The 21,125-nt window shown below is 44.7% G+C and overlaps 1 protein-coding gene across 2 annotated transcripts in view; it reads right to left on the bottom strand.

Moving 5' to 3' along the window:
• The window catches only part of PHLPP2 (PH domain and leucine rich repeat protein phosphatase 2), a 704,566-nt gene that overhangs the window by 426,692 nt on the left and 256,749 nt on the right, over nucleotides 1-21,125 (bottom strand). The window lies entirely within an intron of this gene.

The raw sequence follows: 21,125 nt of genomic DNA, 5'->3' as shown, positions 1-21,125 counted from the left end.
TACTCACAGTCATAGTTCCTGCCGAACAAGCAGAGAATATCTGTCAAAAGAGCTTCTGCTAACACATCACGTTTGGAAAAATTACCCAGTGCTGCCTACCCCACCGTGTCATGGCAGTAAGATGCTATTTTTTATTTTTTTTTATTTCTCAGACCAACGAAAACATGTGTCACTGAAGCACAGGGAGTTTTCTATCCAGGCTAGCAATGCCAAACCTTGAGTGGCAGTCGGGACAGTGTGAAAATGGTGTTAGAGGCGGCCTATCGCAGCAGTTTCTGCTTTCAATACATTAATACTATATTTAGAAGAAACATCAACTCCCTGTCTACGTTTCTAAACTTCAAATATCTGATGTGGTTAATTAGGAGGCATTAGCCACACTTGAATGGGATTCTAGTACATAAATGGCAATTGACAGGATTCAAGGCCTTACTATTGACTCAGAGGTGGTATATACTTTAGAACACCTTCTAGTTTTATGCCCCAGGCGCCACACGAGTGATGTAATATGTGAGGTCAATTTGATGACACCGGGTCTGGTGGCTCAGTGGACTAATGCGTCTACTGTAGGAGGCCTGTTTCGACTTCATGGTCACAGGTTCAAATCCCGGTGGGTCCACCCAGCCTTTCATCCATCTAATGACGATAAAATGAGTACCATTGAGTTGGGTAACAACATACATCTATTATTCAGTGCCAAGATACCCATAAAGGTGAATGTGCGCTTTACAAATACACGTTATGTTATGTTATGTTAGGTCATAAGCCTCATGATAATCTCGACATTTCTCCTCAGGTAACAGAGTCAAATCTCAAGAAGATGTGTGCAAAAAACAAATGAGGATTAAAAGGAATATCTATACTAGCAAGCGAGAAACAGGCTACACAAGGCATGTTGTGCTACTGTGTGCTAAATGTATCTGCAATATCCAGGGCATCTTTGTGACTGAAAGGGATGGGGTACTGTCCAGATTCAGGGACAAAGCGTACTCCAATGAGGTTTTGGAGCGTTTGACTAAAGAATTCGTATTCAACAAGAGGAATCACCCCTCTTTGTGAAATTAGGCACTACAGTAGGAGGAGACCTGTTAATGTATTACCACATACAGGGAGATAACAGTAGTGAATGTGAAATTCCCTAATAAAAGATAGTGGAACTGCTCAAACTTGACCCGGTAATAGGCAGTACTGTGAGCACAAATTCAACAATGACCTTTTGACGAGCCCAGTCACTGAGCGACTAGCTTACATCAAGCCAATTTGATGACAGTAAGGAGAGACTTGAACTTGGACGGAAGGTTGAAAAAAATGCGGGATTGCAAGGCCTGTAAAGAGAGAATCTTGACTAAAATCAACACCTTGACCGACTCTCCCAGGAAGATTGTGAAAAGAACAAAACAGGTAATGGTGTCTATGTTTTAATTTTCCGTTGTGAGATGAAATATGTGGGTAGTATCATATTCCCAGCTCATAAACTAATAGTGGGGTATTTGCGAGCCATCAGGAACACTGATGTAAGTTATGCAGTTGCCAGCCACTTCTATGAAGTACATAAAAGTAACAAAAATATGTTGTAGTACTTTGCAACTTATTATGCCTCCAAGAGTATCAGAGGAGGCAATGGAGATGCTGCACTCAGTAGACTGGAATCACAGTACTAACAGAACTTGACACATTTAAGCATTGTGGTCTAAACAAGTTCTCTTGCTCTGTATCTTCCTTGCCAGCTCTTGTTCCAATTTCTCGATATCCACAAAGATGCTGGCATAGTCTTCTCAACCATATTTTATAAGTATTTCGAGCATGCCCTTAGAACATTCAACCAAGTATATTGTCTACTTCGCAAGAATTTTTTGATTTGGTTTAATATATCTGGGTAAGGCTAGAGCAGTCGACCTCGAAGCTGAGGAACTGGGTTCAAGTCTCCGCAGGGACACTCAACATTCTGTGATTCTGGGCAGATCACTTAATCTCCCCGTGCCTTACAAAATTAATGTGTCCGTCTGTAATGCAACTGGTGCTCATGTAAAGCGCTTGGATACCTTCAGGTTGAGTTTGCGCAACATATAGAATTCCCCAAAAATTAAATAAATAAATAAAAAATAAGTGAACGTGAGGATAAATGTCTACTGTACGAAATGCAAGGACTGTAAGCAATATTGTTCTATTAAAAACCAATCAAACTCTCTGTTAAACAAAATCTGGGTACAGTACATACACAGACCGATCCTGGAACATCAAGTAATTTTGCAATGCTCTGGCTTTCAATCACTTGTTGAGTTGTGTTTTATACCGTTTTTCATTCTGCTCCAATTTCAAATCAATGGTTAACCTCTGTGTAACCAATTAGTGGCAGTGCTGCTGTGGGCCTCTGTATTACGCACCTCAAGATCCTTGAACAGTTCTGTGGCCTCTGCCTTCCTTTAACTATTCCTATCCGCTGCCATTGTAAACTGTCCAATGTCCAAAATATACAGCAAGCGCCCAGAATGCTTCTTACGATTTCTCGCCTTTGCTCCTAATAGCAGTGACCATTTATACACAATTATAAAGGTTTTCTTCACCTGCGATACTTTCATATGGTTAATATATGAAATGTAAACAAGATGGGTGCCTCTGTGAGAATGACTTGCTTAACGATTTGAAATGGGGGGGGTACACATCCTGCAGTAAATGAGCACAAGCAACTTTGCCTGTGAGAGTGAGTACTCGGGTGGGGAGTAACGACTGGCTGTATATATTAAGGGTTTCCTGACCCACCGGCATACTCTGTCTCGTGAGAGCTAGCTGAGTTAGCACATTAGAATATACATATTGGGGGGGGGGGGGGGGGGGGGGGGGGGGGGGGGGGGGGGGGGGGGGGGGGGGGGGTGTGTGTGTGTGTGTGTGTGTGTGTGTGTGTGTGTGTGTGTGTGTGTGTGTGTGTGTGTGTGTGTGTGTGTGTGTGTGTGTGTGTGTGTGTGTGTGTGTGTGTGTGTGTGTGTGTGTGTGTGTGTGTGTGTGTGTGTGTGTGTGTGTGTGTGTGTGTGTGTGTGTGTGTGTGTGTGTGTGTGTGTGTGTGTGTGTGTGTGTGTGTGTGTGTGTGTGTGTGTGTGTGTGTGTGTGTGTGTGTGTGTGTGTGTGTGTGTGTGTGTGTGTGTGTGTGTGTGTGTGTGTGTGTGTGTGTGTGTGTGTGTGTGTGTGTGTGTGTGTGTGTGTGTGTGTGTGTGTGTGTGTGTGTGTGTGTGTGTGTGTGTGTGTGTGTGTGTGTGTGTGTGTGTGTGTGTGTGTGTGTGTGTGTGTGTGTGTGTGTGTGTGTGTGTGTGTGTGTGTGTGTGTGTGTGTGTGTGTGTGTGTATGTATATATATATATATATATATATATATATATATATATATATATATATATATATATATCCTTGTGGGGACTTGGGTGTGATAACACACTCACGCTGTGGGGACTTGATTGCGCTGTGGGGACCTGAACCCAGGTCCCCACAAGGCAATGTCTTCTAAATTATAGAAAGTGACTTCAGGAACATCCGTGTAAATTTTTACAACTTTTAAAAAAATTGCCTTGTGGGGACCTGTGTTTTGTAAAGTGTGTTTATATTTTTGCTCTCTCTGCCCCTGTAGACAGGAGGCGGTACTGCAGTCTTAAACACACTTTGCATTTAAACACACTTTGCTCATTAGGAACAGATGCTAGCAGCAGAAAGCACACATATTTCAAAGGAAAACATACATAACCCAATGTTAAAACCTATTTTAAGCTGTTGAATTTAGATTAATTGTTTCTGAAAATTATTAATTGTTTTGTAAACATTGCTAAAAGGATTTTAAGGCTCACAGTCTTCCGCTTTTACTGTTTTTTTGCAGATAAATACAGATAAAAAAAGATGTTTCCTCTCTTTATTTATTTTTGCAAATTCATTCATTCTCAAAACACATTCAAAACAAAAGCATAGTTAAAGTAAAAGACCAATAGAAAAAAGAAACTACATATCGAGCAACTGTAACTTAACAGACTGAGAAAGGTTTAAAAATAACAGGCCCTAATTGTGCAGCTTACCGTATTTATCATTCCGTGTAAATGACTGACCAGTGCCTCTAAATATATTATGTTATTTCGTCTGTGCTAACATTTAGTTTAAAATTACATAGTTCTTTTGATTATTTTTAAAAGAATCTCTGAGGCACTGGGCAGTGTTCCTATCCTGTGGAAAGCAAAATAAAAGTGCGCTCGGACATTTCCACTGCCACCCAAAGAAGTGCAAATGCAGATATCTGCATAACAAGGCTCCAAGTAGCCAGCCTTGGTGATGACAGCTCCAGGCCGTGGCTGTTGGAGTCAGGGGGGATGGGCTCTCCTGCTTCCTAAGGCACACACCTTGGTGAAGGGAGCAGGAAGTCAGGAGCAAACAGCAGCAGGTGTGATTCGCCGGAAAGGCTGACAGCGTGTTTGAGACTCTGCTCACAGCTAGAACTTGAAAAAAGTATCGGGGCAGATTTATGAGGCACTTGCGCCACGTTTACGCCGCTGTTGCGGCACGCAAGGCGGCGTAAACGTGGCGCATCCCTACGAACGATTTACAACGTGACGCATCTAGGCAGATGCGTCACGTTGTAAAGCCCTGCGCCGCTTGTGGGCGTTCCGGCGCAGGGTGGGCGTTCCGGGGCAGGTGCGCCTCGCAAAAGTGGCTGAGTGAAATCTATAAGATTTCACTCAGTCACTTTCAGGCCAATGCTGCGTCAAAAGCCTGCGCCTGCTTGAAGCAGGCGTAGTTCTTGACGCAGCATTGTTAAGAGGGGGCCCCCCCGAGCCTTGCTGGAGCTGCGTCGCGCTTGCGACGCAATTCCAGCAATGCGTCACATTTACGGCACAGATGCGTCACGCATCTGTGCCGTTTTTGCCCCATGGTGCGCTGCATTATAAATGCAGCGCACCATGGGTGGCGGAGCTGTGGCGCACTGTGGCGCACATTAACTGGCGCATCCCTGGGGATGCGCCAGTTAACATAAATCTGCCCAATCGTTTTTAAGTGCAGCAAATGCAGGGCAGCATTATTCCTATGCTGGCCAGAGCAGCTGGGGAAATCACTTTATCTCACTCTGCTTTAGAAAGGAAAAAACAGTGCATCGATGTAAAGCCCTTTGGTCAGATTTGCACTATAGCTAAGGCAACCTCACAAGTTAATGAGAGCTAAGCAGCCTGTACCACTGCATATATTAAACAGAACAGCAGAGTGACTTCACCGGCACAAGAACAGAAAGTTTAATGCTTGTTTTGTTTTATTAAGGAACACCCCTTTAAATTCTTATTTTGGATGCTAATCATTATGTTCTCCTTGAACATTTCAGTCATCACCATCTTCTCTTTGAGTCATGTGGAGGTGGGATGCACTCCGGAAAAATAATCAACCCCCTGCTTGCAAAAAGCATCAGCTATTTTTAAACAAGCATTGGAGGGACGTTTGTCTTTGGCAATAGTTTTTAGCCATGTGCAAAATGCTCAGAGTATCCCAGTGGTTTCTGAACTCCTGACAGTCTGTGGTCTTCTATTTCCTTGAAACCTAAGTGCCCTTTACATTTTCCATATGACTTTGTCTTAATTTTAACAGTGAGTGTCCCCAAGTACACTCTTAATAGAGAAACTTCATCAACTAATTTTTCTTATGATTTCTCAGGGCTGACTTAATTCACTCTGGCATGTGAAAATATTACTTACATTGTTGTTTCCAAATGCTCTTTTAGCTTCTACTAAATATATACAATAAATAAATAAATAAAAAGAACTTTGTTACACGCGCTGTATCAGATTTGGCGATGCAGCTTGCGCAACCAAATTAATTTTATTTATTTTTTGTTTACTTACCTGAAATCGGCAGTATTGCACATTTTACTACTCCCCACCCTGCCACTCACCCACCCCACGTCAGCGCCCGTCAGCGCGCACTATACAGGCTGCTACTGCATGGCACAGTGTTGTATAAAATAATCACGATCCTGAACTGTGCTAAAAGGTTAAGAATTAAACCAACTGGTCTACAGAGAGCCATGCACCGTTGATGTAATCAGGGATGAAGAAAGACTGGTTATTGTGAGTGTAATCATTCCCTAAACCCCCCAGCGAAGCCATAGACATCACCCTCTCCCAGGACGTCCGCAACAAGCTCAGCACCTTCTTCCATCTAAAAATCAAGTCCCTCTATGACAACTTCAACAAACTGACACAGGACGACTAAACCACTCACTCCCCCACCAATGACAGTCAACCCACCATCTCCGCCTGGACCCCAGCCACCACAGAAGAGACTGAATCAACCATGAAAAGCATCCACTCAGGAGCATCCACAGACCCCTGCCCTTCCCACATCTTCCACAGAGCTGGCTCTGCTATTGCAATGGAACTACGATGTAGCATCAACACCTCCTTAGAAACTGGAATTTTTCCTGATGACTGGAAACGCGCAGAGGTCAAGCCCCTTCTCAAGAAGCCCTCGGCAGATCCTTCAGACCTCAAGAACTACCGACCCATCTCCCTCCTCCCCTTCGCAGCCAAAGTCACCAAGAAGATCCTCAACGCCTAACTAACGAAGTTCATTGAAGAGAACTCCATTCTCGACCCCTCCCTGTCCGAATTCCGAAGCAACCACAGCACCGAGACCGCCGTACTGGCCTCCACAGACAACATCCGCAACCTCCTTGACCAAGGACTAACCATGGCCCTGATCCTACTGGACTTCTCCGCAGCCTTCTACACCTTCTCCCACCGCACTCTCGCCGCCAGACTCCATGATGCCAACATACAGGGAACCGCCCTCAAATGGCTCTGCTTCTTCCTCTCCGGCAGAACCCACAGAATCAGACTGCCAACCGTCCTCTCTGAACATGTAGAGATCAACTGCGTAGTCCCTCAAGGATCTTCTCTCAGCCCGACGCTCTTCAACATCTACATGGCCCCACTAGCTGCCATCATCAGACAGCACAGACTGAACATAGTCTCCTGCGCCAATGACACCCAGCTCATCCTCTCCCTCACCAAGGATCCCACCACCACCCGACTCAGCTTCCAGGAAGGAATGAAGGACATTGTATCCTGGATGAGCAGCAGCTGCCTGAAGCTCAACTTAGAGAAGATGGAGGCCCTCGTCCTCAGACCCTCTCCCACCGCATGGGACAACACCTGGTGGCCCAAAGCCCTCGGCAGCCTGCCCACCCCCACTGACCTCAGCATCATACTCGACTATTCCCTTCTCGTGACCCCTGCTTCAACAACCACCGTAGCCTGCGCAAGACCTTCAAATGGATCCCCCCACCGAATCAAGAAAGACCCACTCACTCATAACCAGCAGACTGGACTACGGAAACACCCTCTACGCTGGAATCAACAAGTCCCTTCGCAAACTTCTGACCATACAGAACACTGCAGCCAGACTCGCCCTCGGCATCCCTCGACAAGAACACATCACCCAACACCTGCTCCCCATCAAGAAGAGAGTAACCTTCAAGATACCCACCAACACCTACAAATGCTTCCACAACACCGGACCCCAATACCTCAAAGAAAGAATATTCTTCCACATACCAAAGAGAAACCTCTGATCCGCCAACCTTGCCCAAACCCTGCGCATCCGCAGAGCCAGAACGGGGGGAAGATCCTTCTCCTACATCAAAGCCAAGTCCTGGAGGAATATCCAAGTGGAAATCAGATGCGCCCCTCTCTGCACATCTTACGAAAGACCCTCAAGATCTGGCTCTTCGACTGACCGGAGCTGCTCACCATCACCCCTCCCTCCCCAGCACCTTGAGACCCTGACAGGTGAGTAGTGCGCCTAAAAATTCCCTGATTGATTGATAAGTTACTTCATTTGTGAGGTCATAGGAAGTGCATGATGAAGCTGCCAGATATAGGAAGTTGACTTAACTATAACTTGTGTATTTCAGTGTTTTTTAGGTTTTTAAAAAATACTTTTTCTCACCTTCCGCCACCTAATAATAAGGTAACATCAACCCTTGTTTTTTCAGTGAATTTTTGTTTTATTTGAAAACAAATGTTAAGGTGTAAGAACCTAATCTAACCAAACATCTCTTTAACCTTTTAAATTTTCATAGATTTTTTTATTCAAATTCTAAATTGGACCACCACCCAACCCTTTGCATGCAGCCACTCCTTCTGCACTTGAACTTTGGCCATGTGCTGTTAGGGATGACCAGAGGGCCCTGCACACAACCCCATGTTTGACCAACCCCAGCTTTCAGTACTTGGTAATTACTTTCTATTACTGTGGTACTCCCAAGGAAGCTTGCACAGTTAAGAGGTATCATAAGGCAGACACATGTACAGACTCCCACAGGTGTACAGACAAACCTCACAGGAGGGCCTTGTTTGGTCTCAGAGTAGTTCCGTACATTGGACCCAAAGAAAATCATTATTGTAATCAGTTGGGGCATCTAAATGCATTCCAAATCAAATAATGACAACACATTTTCTTAGGACAATGTTAGTGAACTTGCCAGATGTACAGTGGTGGTCATTACTAGTAATCCTGCATGTAATGGTCGCTAATTTAAATCTTGTCTGATGTCACTGTTATAATTATTTGTGTAAGAAGCCTGAAGGCCAAGGGGTGCCTACAATGCGCCTTTATTCTGATTTTTTTTCAAGGACTTTGGTACTGAGCCCCTGAGTCTAGTAATTGCACCTGCAAAATGTTACTGTGATGTGAGTGTGAGGGCCTGCAGTACAGTCCAGGGTAATTGTTGGACTCCATTGAGTGTCAGGAGAAAAGGCTCAATCAGCCAATGTGATTCAAGCAGTTTTAACATTTTGGGCTCAGCTAGACTTCCATAGAAGTCCTGCAGGATCCAATGGTCCAGATATCCTAACATTTTTGGAAAATTACCCACTTCATATCTAGGTCTGGGCAAAATGTTAATTACGCTGGCTTAATTTGTATAATTTCAGAAAAATTAAGCCATTATGCCAATTTATGTGCCCATTGTGGTAACAATTTACAGTGAATGGTGTAATTCACTGTAAAAAAAACTTGCCACAAAAACACAGGAACAACCAAATGCAAATGACTGTGTTCACGGTGCTTTTATTTAACATGTCATTGTGCCAAAAACTAATGCAGGGATGCATTTTGTGCTAAAATGTAATGCAAAATGACAGATTTCTATTTCATGTGATTGAAATTAATTTAATGTAATTTTGCCATATTTCACATAATTACACTGAACTATATATGTGCTTATGTAATTAAAAAAACATAACTTACCTGCATGGTAAAGTCCTGCATTGTGAGGTACCTATAAATAGCCTTCATGGTACTTTCCTGCACAGTAAACACTACCTGGCAAAGGTGCTACGTGGTGAAGGATGCATTGTAAAGTTGACATACCCAAAATGGCAGTTGGGACAGTCCCACTGCTACAGAGGGTGCTTCCGCCACCCACCATTTTTTAAAACTTAGTAAGCTCTTTGCTTAGCAAAACTTTTGAAGTTACAATAATGAATTCCCAAAGTTATGAGGTCTTGAACATGGAACACTCCTACTCAAGAATTGCATTGCACCTTTATCCGAAGATACATCAAGCAATGGCATCCAATAAGTGAGACATTGACAAAAAAAAAGTGAGACATTGGCATGGGTTGATGTAAACTCTGCACTGATATTTATATTACTGAGATAGAGCGCTCCTGTGATGCTCTGTTCTACTGCCAGGCATCACCGCGCGCTCAGTTCTGAGAGAAGGAGGGATGTTAGTAATAGCTCATTCTGAGATCAGCATGGTGACATGTTAAATCTCAATAGAATAGCTGATGTGACCTCTATCTGTTACCTAAATCTGTGTGTAAATTGTTACGATCCAATCCAAGAAGACAGCATTGAGGGACATTGTGTCTTTTGCATCTACACGTTTCACTTGCTACTTCTTTAGTACCTGCCCCTGGTCCTAACCCCTTCGCCGCGTGGTTAATTCCCCCTCGGCGCGGGGGGCCGCACGCGGCACCTCAGTGCTGATGAAAAGCTCAGCTCGTCATGCAGCACTGTGGCCATGTGCTGATGGCGAGCTGAGCCCGTCATGGCCACGCCCGCTCAATGGAACGCCCAGCACAGCAGGGTAATTATCCCTGCGTGGGCATTCCGCAGAGGCCATGACGAGCTCAGCTTGTCACCAGCACACGGCCACCGTGCAACACGACCAGCTGAGTTCGTCATCAGCATGCAAGGTGTTAAGGAGGCTTCCACTATTCCTGCCCATGCCATTGCTGTCTTGTGCTTTAGTGAAATCTGTGAAAATGTTTTTGATTACACTGTGCCACAATAATCAAACGTTTTCCTTGTGTCCCCATATCATTTTTAGCACTGCGTTTCTATCTAACTCGGTGGATTAAACTCTCACCTCTGCAGGTTGCACGTTTATTTTCTCAACACAGTCTTTCGGTCACCAAGATTTAATTAGATGAACTAGAAGGATACAAAACACATTCCCAAAATCTCTGTTCAAAGTGCTTATCATAAAAGCACATGATCCATATTTTTTAATAACAATAACAAAAATGGCTGTTTCTACCAACCATGAAAGTGTGATGCATTGGTTTCTTGGTTTTACATGTTTTAATGGATTTAATCCTGTGTCATGTACTTCAACAGTCAGAGCGACACTCACCTCAAGACCAGAATACGTTAGTCAAAGATTAAAGCACAAGGGAGCTTGTCCAGGAAGTTATTTGCTTACAAAATGCATCCATCCTAGTGGAAGGCACTTCTTGTGAAAAGAGGGGCCGTGGAGGTTGAAACACCACATTAAAAGTGAGTGCGTTAGCATGCATTTACACTTTTAAACGTGTCTGCTCAGCAGAGGAAGCTCGGTTAAAAGGCCTCCACTGTCCTCGCATTCTCCAGGTCATGTTTACTTTTCATAAGAAGGAAAAGAACCAGAATCAGGATAAATGAACTGATTGTTTAAGCCAAAATAAAACCGGGAATATTTATTTTAGTTTACAAATAAATGTAGATGCAGCACATGAAAGTGTCAAGCAGCTGCTGAACTTCTACATTGCCGGTCTGTGCCATTGCCAGACCTGACCCTCTTTGACCTAATTGACTGGTAAATATGTTGAATTGCACCTTCTCCCGGGCTTAAGAATGGAAACTCCCTTCCTGTTACTGCGCGGGCAGACCTTTACACTTTCAAAGAGGAAAGCGCGATTCACCTGCATCCTTTGAGACAGTCCCTTCCCCCTCCTGCTGATGCGAGGTGAGGGCTTGCTTTGTCATTAGGGGGTTGCAAACGAGGTGCGAAGAAACGCTCTCAAAGGACCTAGCCTGACACTCCCAGCCCCAGCCAAGTGGCTTTGACCCCCTGGCACCAGTGTCTGTAGATTTTTGAGAACTGCACTCACTTCACAGAGTCTTACATGCCCACAGCACACAGGCGTACAGCAAGGTAAATCTTTCACTGAAAAATAAACATTTTCAAAGCTGCAGCCTTTTAACATTCGTTTTTTGTCTTCATTGCCATTTTATTAATTATACACATAAAAATCCATCAGTGTTGTTCATAGTTCCAGATTACTGTTTGACAAACTGCACAACAGGGTACAATTTCTATTGTCTTATTTTCAGTAGTTACAATCCCGTAGTAGTGTGTTGTAAAATAAAGCAACCCCACTAAAAGAGCCGAAGTGGGCTTCTGAAGTCTTTAATCGGTTGAAAAACTATTTCACGTTCTTTAACTATTGTGAGAGAGCCGGGCCACAGAAGCAAATGCCCATTAAAACACATTTATATTACAATTCGAAATAATTACTTTTTTCCAGAACTAGTAGGAAAACCTATAGCTTTGACCTAAATATACATTTAGATACAAATGTTGACTGCATGCTTATGTCTGTGTGTTTTCATAGGCGGGTCCTTCACAGTCTAATGGCCTTCTTTTTCTTACAAAAAACCCTGCCCTTTATAAGATCACTGCTTCAGCATTATTTCTTTTAGTTAAAAACAAGGATATTAGAATTGTTATATGGTTAAAGTGGATTTGCTGCATTTGCCACTTAATCCTTCACCTGCCACACCATCTGCTGAATTAAACAAAAAAATTGTTTCTAGCTCAGTCGATTCAAAAGTTACTAAAAATGCAGCGACACGTGATGCCCATAGTGGAATGCCCTTTGCAAAGGTTGACTGGTCACCTTTCTGTTGCTTGTTGCTATGTTCGAGTATTAAACTAATGCCCAGGCAGGGCGAACAAGTTTAAAAATGAAATGCTAATGAAGTAATACAAGGTGTGCCACATCATGCAACATCATTTGCCTATTCATGCTGCATAATTACCTCAAACCTGCGCAAAATTTGGCCCTCCCCTGCCAAATAATTCCAGTGGGCCCGGTTAAAAGTCTTCCAGGGGACTGATCTCTCCACATCTCATGGTGTTCTTCTCCAAAGTAAATGACATATCATTGTACATTATTAGGCAGTATCCCTGCCTTTGAAATAAATGGTGCATAGCTACTTCTTGTAGTACCAGCTCCCATCATTACCATTTGATGTAATTTTTAGGCCTTTTTGAAATTTAAATTAAGCTGCGTAATTTATAGAATTTCATGGTACACTTGTTATGCAGAATTCCAGAAATTGTGCCATTTCAAATAAATACGTGCAATTTGTGGTAAACATTGACCGCAAGGGCATGGGAATAATGTGAATGTCCAGAACGTGACCTTCTGTTGCTTGTGCCACTAATGTATTTTTGTGCTCTGTTTTTACCGCAAAACTCTTTTCGTGCTCACATACAGAAGTAAATGATGGATTTGCAGTTGCATCCTTACACCTGATTTCACCTAATTTTCATGACATTTTGCATGATTCCGCACAAATGATGCAAATTTCACACACTATCCTTTTACACATTTTACATCATCCTTTCTTGAAGATGTTGCCAGATTGATTCCCAAGCCTTCTCTGTTTCCCCCTCTTTTTTAGTATATATACACATAAACCCGACCGTCCCTCTGATAAGGCTTGGGCTGTGTACTGCCTATATGCTTTAGTCATAACTATATTATAATTTGAGTGCCTATCTCTCACAGCTACTGCTACACTCATAGACACTGCACCCCAAGACAAGATAAGAGCATCTCTCTGGTTACTTATCCATGAAGTCAAAACACTTCCGTATAGAATGATTATAAATACAACACTCTGACAGCCACACACGCCCTTATGGTGTGGCATTTTACCTGTCCAAAAAGGTGCTCTGGTACCAGGGCTTGAGTCGGAGTAACACGCGGGTGGACGGCGTCCCCCCACTTATTTTCCCGGGAATTTGATAACTATAAACTGTAGCTGAGTGCAAGCCACCTTTCGTGACATCACTTCCTGTCGTGATGTCAGCGTCCCCCCACTTCTTTTTTTAGGACTTATGCCCTGTGTGGCACCCCACGTGAATCGCTGTACAATACAATAGCAGCGCCCAAATCCCTAATGTCATTAGCAAACTTTTGTTGGCATTTCATCCTGGCTCTGCCTGGCACCACTGTACCTGCTCCAGTAGTGATAGCTGTGTCCTTATGCCTCATACTTGGACTTTGGCTACAGTGCAGTGGGCTATTCACCTCCTTCAGCTCAGGTGCCACAGTTCCTGCTGCAGTAATGACATATGTACCCCTCTACTCTGTCCTGGGAGCAGTTTGCTCTCTGATACTCATTTTTCTGGGCCCTGGTAGTAGGTTGCTCTGGGCTCTTCACACCCATACACCCTAATGTGACTCCATGCAAGCTGCATTCTCATGCTGGGAGTAGTCTGTAACAGGTTTGTCAAACATGTGAGCCCTGGTGCCACTTAACCTCCTCAATCCTTCTCTCACAGATGAACTGAGTTTAAGAAAAGTGGTGTTTGGGTATTGCTTTTACATCAGTCACCATTAGCGACCTCTGACCCTGTCACCAGGCAGGTCGCTCCCCTCACCGCCACGCAGCTCCCTGTGTGACCTGTGATCCACTCGTGCCGGCCCGCCTACATCGCGGCTGAGTCTGTTTCTGCTGCTGTTTTTGGTTTGTTTCTTTAAGTGCCCATCCTTGTTTTCTGTACACCTGTGCCCGCTGCCCCTGTGCCCCCTCTCCTTTTTCCCCAGTCTGCTGCTGTTTTTCGTTTGTTGTTAGGTGCCAATCCTTGTTTTCTGTACCCGTGTGCCCGCTGCCCCTGTGCCCCTCTCCTTTTTCCCCCGCCGTTTTTTCCCTCTGTGGCCCCGCCCCCCTGTCCCCTATTGGCCACCCCGCTCCCACCTCCCAGTTGCTCCTCCCTCCCTCTGACGCTCATATGGAGGCCGCGCAGCGCCGAAGGCGCGCCAAAGGCAAGCCCGTCTGTGCCCATCCGCGCCTGGACCGCACCCAGCGCCAGAACCCCTGGACCCCGTGCCCCCCGCAACGCCAGACTGCACTACGACTCCAACACCCTCCACGCACTCAACACCGGACGAGACCACCCCTGCTACTGGGCCACCCCGAAGCGCACCCAAGGGTCCTTCGCCTGCTGGAACTGCAGATTCACCAGCATCCAGACCACCAGACCACCAACCAGAGAACCCAACCACCTCCGCTGCATCCTCCTCAACACCCGCATCCGCTCGCAAGCACGCCATTGAACTCTGGGACCTCCTAGACTCTACCGCCCCCGACCTGGCCTTCCTGACAGAGACCTGGCTGAACGCCACCTCGGCACCAGACATCGCCATAGCCATCCCACAGTGCTACAAGATCACTTCCAGAGACCGCACCAATGGAGTTGGAGGGGGAATCACCATCATCCACAAGGACACCCTCAGAGTCTTGACCAACACCGACGACACCCTCACCACTGCCGAGCACATGCACTTCCAGATCCACACCGACCCCAACACGACCCTCAGAGGAACACTCGTCTACAGACAACCCGGACCAAGACCACAGTTCAGCGACACCATCGCCGACCTCGTCAGCACCCACGCCCTCGCGTCCACGGACTACATCCTCCTCGGGGACCTGAACTTCCACCTCGAGAATAACAACGACGCCAACTCCACCGCCCTGATAGACAACCTCGCCAACCTCGGACTCAAACAGCTTGTGACAACACCCACCCATGCCACCGGACACACGCTGGACTCCATCTTCTCCACAAGCCCCCACGTTTCCTTCAACCACACCACCGAACCCCACTGGACCGACCACAGATGCGTCCACTTCACCTTCAGGAAACCCGCCACACACCACCGCACCCAACAGCTGCCACACCGCTGCTGGGGCAAGGTCACCAAGGACCAACTGACTACCACCCTCGCCCTGAGACCACCCGCCGACCCCACCGACCCAGACCCTGCCACGACCAACCTCAAACAGTGGATCAATGACTGCACCAACACCCTCGCACCTCTCAAGACCTCCACAACCAACCACACCAACAAGAAAGCCGCCTGGTTCACCGAAGACCTCCGGACATCCAAACGCACCTGCCGGAAACTGGAGAAGAATTGGCTCCAAGACCGAACACCAGACAGCCACACAGCCCACAAAAACGCCACCCGCAGACACCACCAACTCATCAGGACCACCAAGAGAACCGCCTTCAAGGACCGCCTAGACAACAACGCACACAACACCAAAGAGCTCTTCAGCATCGTGAAAGAACTCTCCAACACCAACGACATACCACCATCACAAGACCTGTGTGACTCCCTGGCCACCTTCTTTCACTGCAAGATCACCGACATCCACGACAGCTTCAACTCCGAGACCCCCGCACCCACCACCGAGTCCACCACCCCCGCGACCACTACCTGCACCAGCCGCCTGACCGCCTGGTCTAACGTCAGTGACGAAGACACCATCAAAACCATGAACTCCATCCACTCTGGATCCCCATCCGACCCCTGCCCTCACCACGTCTTCAACAAAGCCAGCACAACCATCGCGCCCCACCTCCGGAAAACAATCAACAATTCCTTCGAGACAGCAACCTTCCCGGAAAGCTGGAAGCACGCCGAGATCAACGCCCTTCTGAAGAAGCCCAAGGCGGACCCCAAGGACCTCAAGAACTTCCGGCCCATCTCTCTGCTCCCGTTCCCGGCGAAAGTTACAGAGAAGATTGTCAAAAAACAGCTAACCTGCTACCTAGAAGACAACGACATCCTGGACCCTTTCCAATCCGGTTTTCGCAGCAACCACAGCACCGAGACCGCCCTCATTGCCGCCACTGACGACATCAGGACAAAGGAGAAACAGCCGCCCTCATCCTCCTGGACCCATCAGCAGCCTTTGACACAGTCTGCCACCGCACCCTATCAGCACGCCTCCATGACGCCGGAATTCAAGAGAAGGCCCTGGCCTGGACCACATCCTTCCTCCCCGGCAGCACCCAGAGCGTCCGCCTCCCACCCTTCCGCTCAAAAACCACCGAGATCATCTGTGGCATCCCACAGGGATCCTCCCTCAGCCCGACGCTGTTCAATATCTACTTGGCACCGCTCGCCCACGTCGCACGACAACATAACCTCAACATCATCTCCTATGCCGATGACACCCAGCTGATCATATCCCTCACCGAAGACCGCCAAAGCCAACCTCCACAGAGGAATGAAGGCCGTAGCCGAGTGGATGAAGGACAGCAGACTGAAGCTGAATTCAGACAAGACGGAGATCCTCATTCTCGGACCCACCCCATCAGCCGGGGATGACTCTTGGTGGCCCACATCACTAGGCACAGCCCCGGAATCCACAGACCATGCACGCAAACTGGGGGTCATCCTCGACTCCACCCTCTCCATGACCAGGCAAGTCAACGCCGATCTGCATCCTGCTTCAACACCCTCCGAATGCTCCGCAGGATCTTCAAATGGATCCCTCCTGACACGAGAAAAACCGTCACCCAGGCCCTCATCACCAGCAGACTCGACTACGGGAACGCCCTCTACTCAGGAACAACAACCAAGCTCCTGAGACGACTACAACGAATCCAGAACGCCTCGGCACGTCTGATCCTGAGAGGCCTGCACTGGCTCCCCGTCAACAAGAGGATCACCTTCAAACTCCTCATCCATGCACACAAAGCACTACACAACACCGGACCTACATACCTCAACAACCGACTCAGCTTCCACATCCCCACCCGAAGCCCCCACTCAGCCAGCCTCGCCCTCGCCACAGTTCCTCGTATCCGAAAAACAGCCGGCGGCCGATCCTTCTCCTACCTCGCCGCCAAGACCTGGAACACTCTCCCTGCCAGCCTACGATGGACTCAGGACCTGCTGGCCTTCAGAAGACTTCTCAAGACCTGGCTCTTCGATCAGTAGCACCCCCCACGCCCCCCCCAGTACCTTGAGACCCCCACGGGTATGTAGCGCGCTTTAAAAATGCATTGATTGATTGATTAGATTATCATTGAAAGGTTGCATGGCAGATCATGGGGTGGTTTCACTGACATTCTTCTCCTTGTAACTGAATATACCCTCATAGATGTCCCGATCAAATTTGGTGTACGTAAAAGTTGTGTAATTGGTTTTCCTGAAACTACATATAATTACACAATATGCAAATCCAGCATTTAGCATTATATTTTAGTGCAAAATGCTACTTCGTGCAAAAAATAAAAGTTCCCCGAACAACAACTGCTGGTGCTCTAGTTGTTTGACAAGCTCCCATGTTCACATAATATGATTTTGGTATGAAAGGGGTTTAATTACATGGTGTGGTATTATGAAGTAATTTCAGACATGAATTTCACTTAATAAGTATAACTTGAAATTCCCAAAAATATGGGAAATTACATCAGCGAACTGAAAATTTCACCCAGGCCTAGAGTAAAATAAAAAAGATGCAATTACAGACATCAGGAACATTCTCTTATGCCAAGATTCATTCAAAGAGGATGAGTAGGAGGCTCAGGTTAGGTTGCAGTCCTGCATCATGGAATCTTACTTCCTAGCTAGTACTACAAGGAATGAAGATTCATCCCTCGATTTGTAGACCAAGAAGTAAATTCAGGGCCTGAAACGCATGAGTTAGTAAATATTTTAGAAATTAAGAGCCTTATTACAATGAGGTTCAGAACGCAACCACCTGCTTGTCGGTTACGGTCCAAACCGCATCGATTGCTACGGTCCAACTGAAGCATTATAACGCCAATTAAAATAAAAGTATGGAAAGTGTTACACTTGAAAGGTATTATATTTACTGATCCTACTCAACATAAACAAACTCATTGAAAATATTAGACTTCAGACTCCAGTCTGAGCAACAGTACAGAAAGGTTTGGATTTCGCAAAGGTTAGACTTCCTATTCCTACTCTTATTTAAGCAGCACAAGGAAAAATATTGGACCTCAGGGAGGCTACATTTACTATTTCTCTGCAATCTAAGCAGCAGTATGGAAAGTATTGGACTTCAGAAGGGTAGGAATTAGTATCCCCACTCTAATCTAGGCAACAGAAGAGTTACTCTTTCCACTCCAGTCTAAGCAACTGTAGGGAAAGTGTTGGACTTGGACAGGCCAGATTTGCTACTCCCACTTCAATTTAAGTAACAGTAGGGAAAGTCTTAGACTGCAGAGCGGTTCCGTTTACTATTTCTACTTCAGTCCAAGCACCTGTAGGGAAGGTGTTGAACTTCAGAGCAGTCAAATGTACTGTTCCCATTCCACCCTAAGCAAAAGTAGGAAAACTGTTGAATTTTTGAGAGGTTAGATTACTATTCCCACTGTAATGTAAGCAAAGCTGGGAAAGTGTTGGACTTCAGAGGAATTAGATTTACTAGTCCCACCCCTATATATATACAACAGAAGGAAAAGCATTGGTCTTTAAAGGGTTAGATTTAATACTCTCACTCCATCCTAAGTAACAGTATAAAAAGCGTTGGACTTTGAAAGGGTTGATTTTACTATCCCCGCTCTAATTAAGCAACAATAAGGAAAGCATTGGAATTGGATTGGCTAAATATACTATTCCCATTCCAATCTGCAACATTAGGGAAAGTGTTGGACTTCAGGAAGGTTACATATACCAATCCTACAGTCATTAAAAAATATTAAAATATCTAAAAACATAAAAGGATTAACCATATTTAAAGTAAAAAATATATTTTGTAACAATTTAAATAAGATGCTAAATGTATCATAAATATACAAAAAATGTATGAACAAATGGAATATTGAAATAAACAGATAGAATTCGCTTCTCTAGCTTCTACTGAAAAAAACACAAACAAAAAGATAAATTGAATTATAAATAATAAAATGTAAATTAAAGTAAATAAAAAGAAACATAAAAATAATAAATACAATATGCACTTGTTTATAAATATTACTAATTATTTCTTACATGTGGGCTGATTACGATGTTCGTCATAAAGCCTCTGAAGTTAGGTCAGTGGATTTACGGCCGACATCGTTGGTTTCAAGTCCGGTCGGCTGATTCCGATAATCGATCAGAATCAAAACCTGCCAGTCATTCTGGCTGGCTTTCAATGGGCTCAAGGAGCCTGTCGGACACTCGGAACCGTCCTGTAATTCATATGGATGGAGGTTTAAGCCACCTGGATTACAATGCAAGGTTTACAGCTCAGTTTCCAAGCCAACCTTTCCAAAATAGAAACCCTGTTGGAAAGCATGTTTGGGGTCCCCTAGCAGGCCTGCTTTCCCTTGCTGCCTTGGGTTGTGGGCCGAGGGGGCAGATATGGTGCCCCACTGTTAATCCCTGCACAACATGACAGGCACCTTGAGGTGCCTGCCCCGGGATGTAGGGATTAGCACAATCTCCCATTTATCTATGGGGGCTTGTGTTACGACCAGTGTATGCCCAGAACACTAGCTCCCATAGTGGAATGGAAGAATGAGACCACACCATGTGCAATCGCATCATAATTAGACGGTCGTGATCGGTCCCCTTTCTGCCATGTGTTACGCGGAGGAAACTCCGACCGACATCGTAATAGGCCCCTAAGTTTAAGTAAAACAACATTTTTCATATTAAATAATCAAGGAAATAATTATATAATGATTTATACATTGTAATGTTTAAATAATCTAAAAAATAAAGAAAACTATTTTAATTTAAGTAATTTCCACATTTAAACCCCCCAAAATGAAGGAACAATTAAATATTTTTAACATTTACATAATAAGCAATAAAATATTTAATTTACTTTATATCCCTTAACATTAAAAAAACAATTCTGTAAAACGTATTTAACTTCCCACCACATTCCCCCAAAGTCCTGCTAGTAAATTATAAACAACTAATTACATTAGAAAAAATTAATTAATCGATGAAAATTACAAACTATATTTAAAAATTGACAATATAATACTAATATTATTAGTATATACATATTTATTTAATTAAAACCAATGTTTATTACACCTACATCAAAGTACAGAATATTAATTACAACACTATTCTTCCTAAAGATATTGTATTCAATAAAACCTACATTCTCACTTTTGATATTCTGTTCCACTATATTTTTGCAGAGGTGAGATTTTTGACATGTTTGTTGCATGATATTTTGGAATCAATGTGTGTTTTATTCACCATATGTAACATATGCCCATTTTGAAAATGTCCCTTTTTACATGAAAAGGGTAGTTACACAACTGTAAAGGATTTTCTTTACTCCGCCACAAAGGGACCTCCAACCTAAATGAAAAATTAGTGTTTAAGACTCTATGTACAAAATGCCCACTGCTCAAAACATGTTTTTCAACTTGGTGAAGGACTCCTATCTTTAACAGGGGCACATTTTAAAAATTATTTGTGTGCAAAAACAGCTAGTGCATGACTATCAACTTATGCTTCTCTATTCCTGAACAAAGGATTCACCAGCCACTTTTAGGAAGCCTACTTGTATACCCCCCACACACCGATGTAAAACATTTGGCCTCACCTCTCAAAAATGTTTTTGTTAACATTGCAAAAGACTCCTATAGTTAAAACAGGAGCATTCTGTATTCCCATGAAAAAGACAGTTGTACATCAGCCAAAGTGACTTTCTCTATACTTATGCAATGAGCATACCAGTTAAGTTCAGGAATAACATTTGTAAGACTTTTGTATAGGATTTGGCCTTCAAATAATAAGACCTTAAACCCAGAGAACATTTGTTGCA

The sequence above is a fragment of the Lissotriton helveticus genome, chromosome 12 (genome assembly GCF_964261635.1).
Source record: "Lissotriton helveticus chromosome 12, aLisHel1.1, whole genome shotgun sequence".
NCBI lineage: Eukaryota > Metazoa > Chordata > Amphibia > Caudata > Salamandridae > Lissotriton > Lissotriton helveticus.
This window is presented reverse-complemented; position numbering and strand designations above follow the sequence as displayed.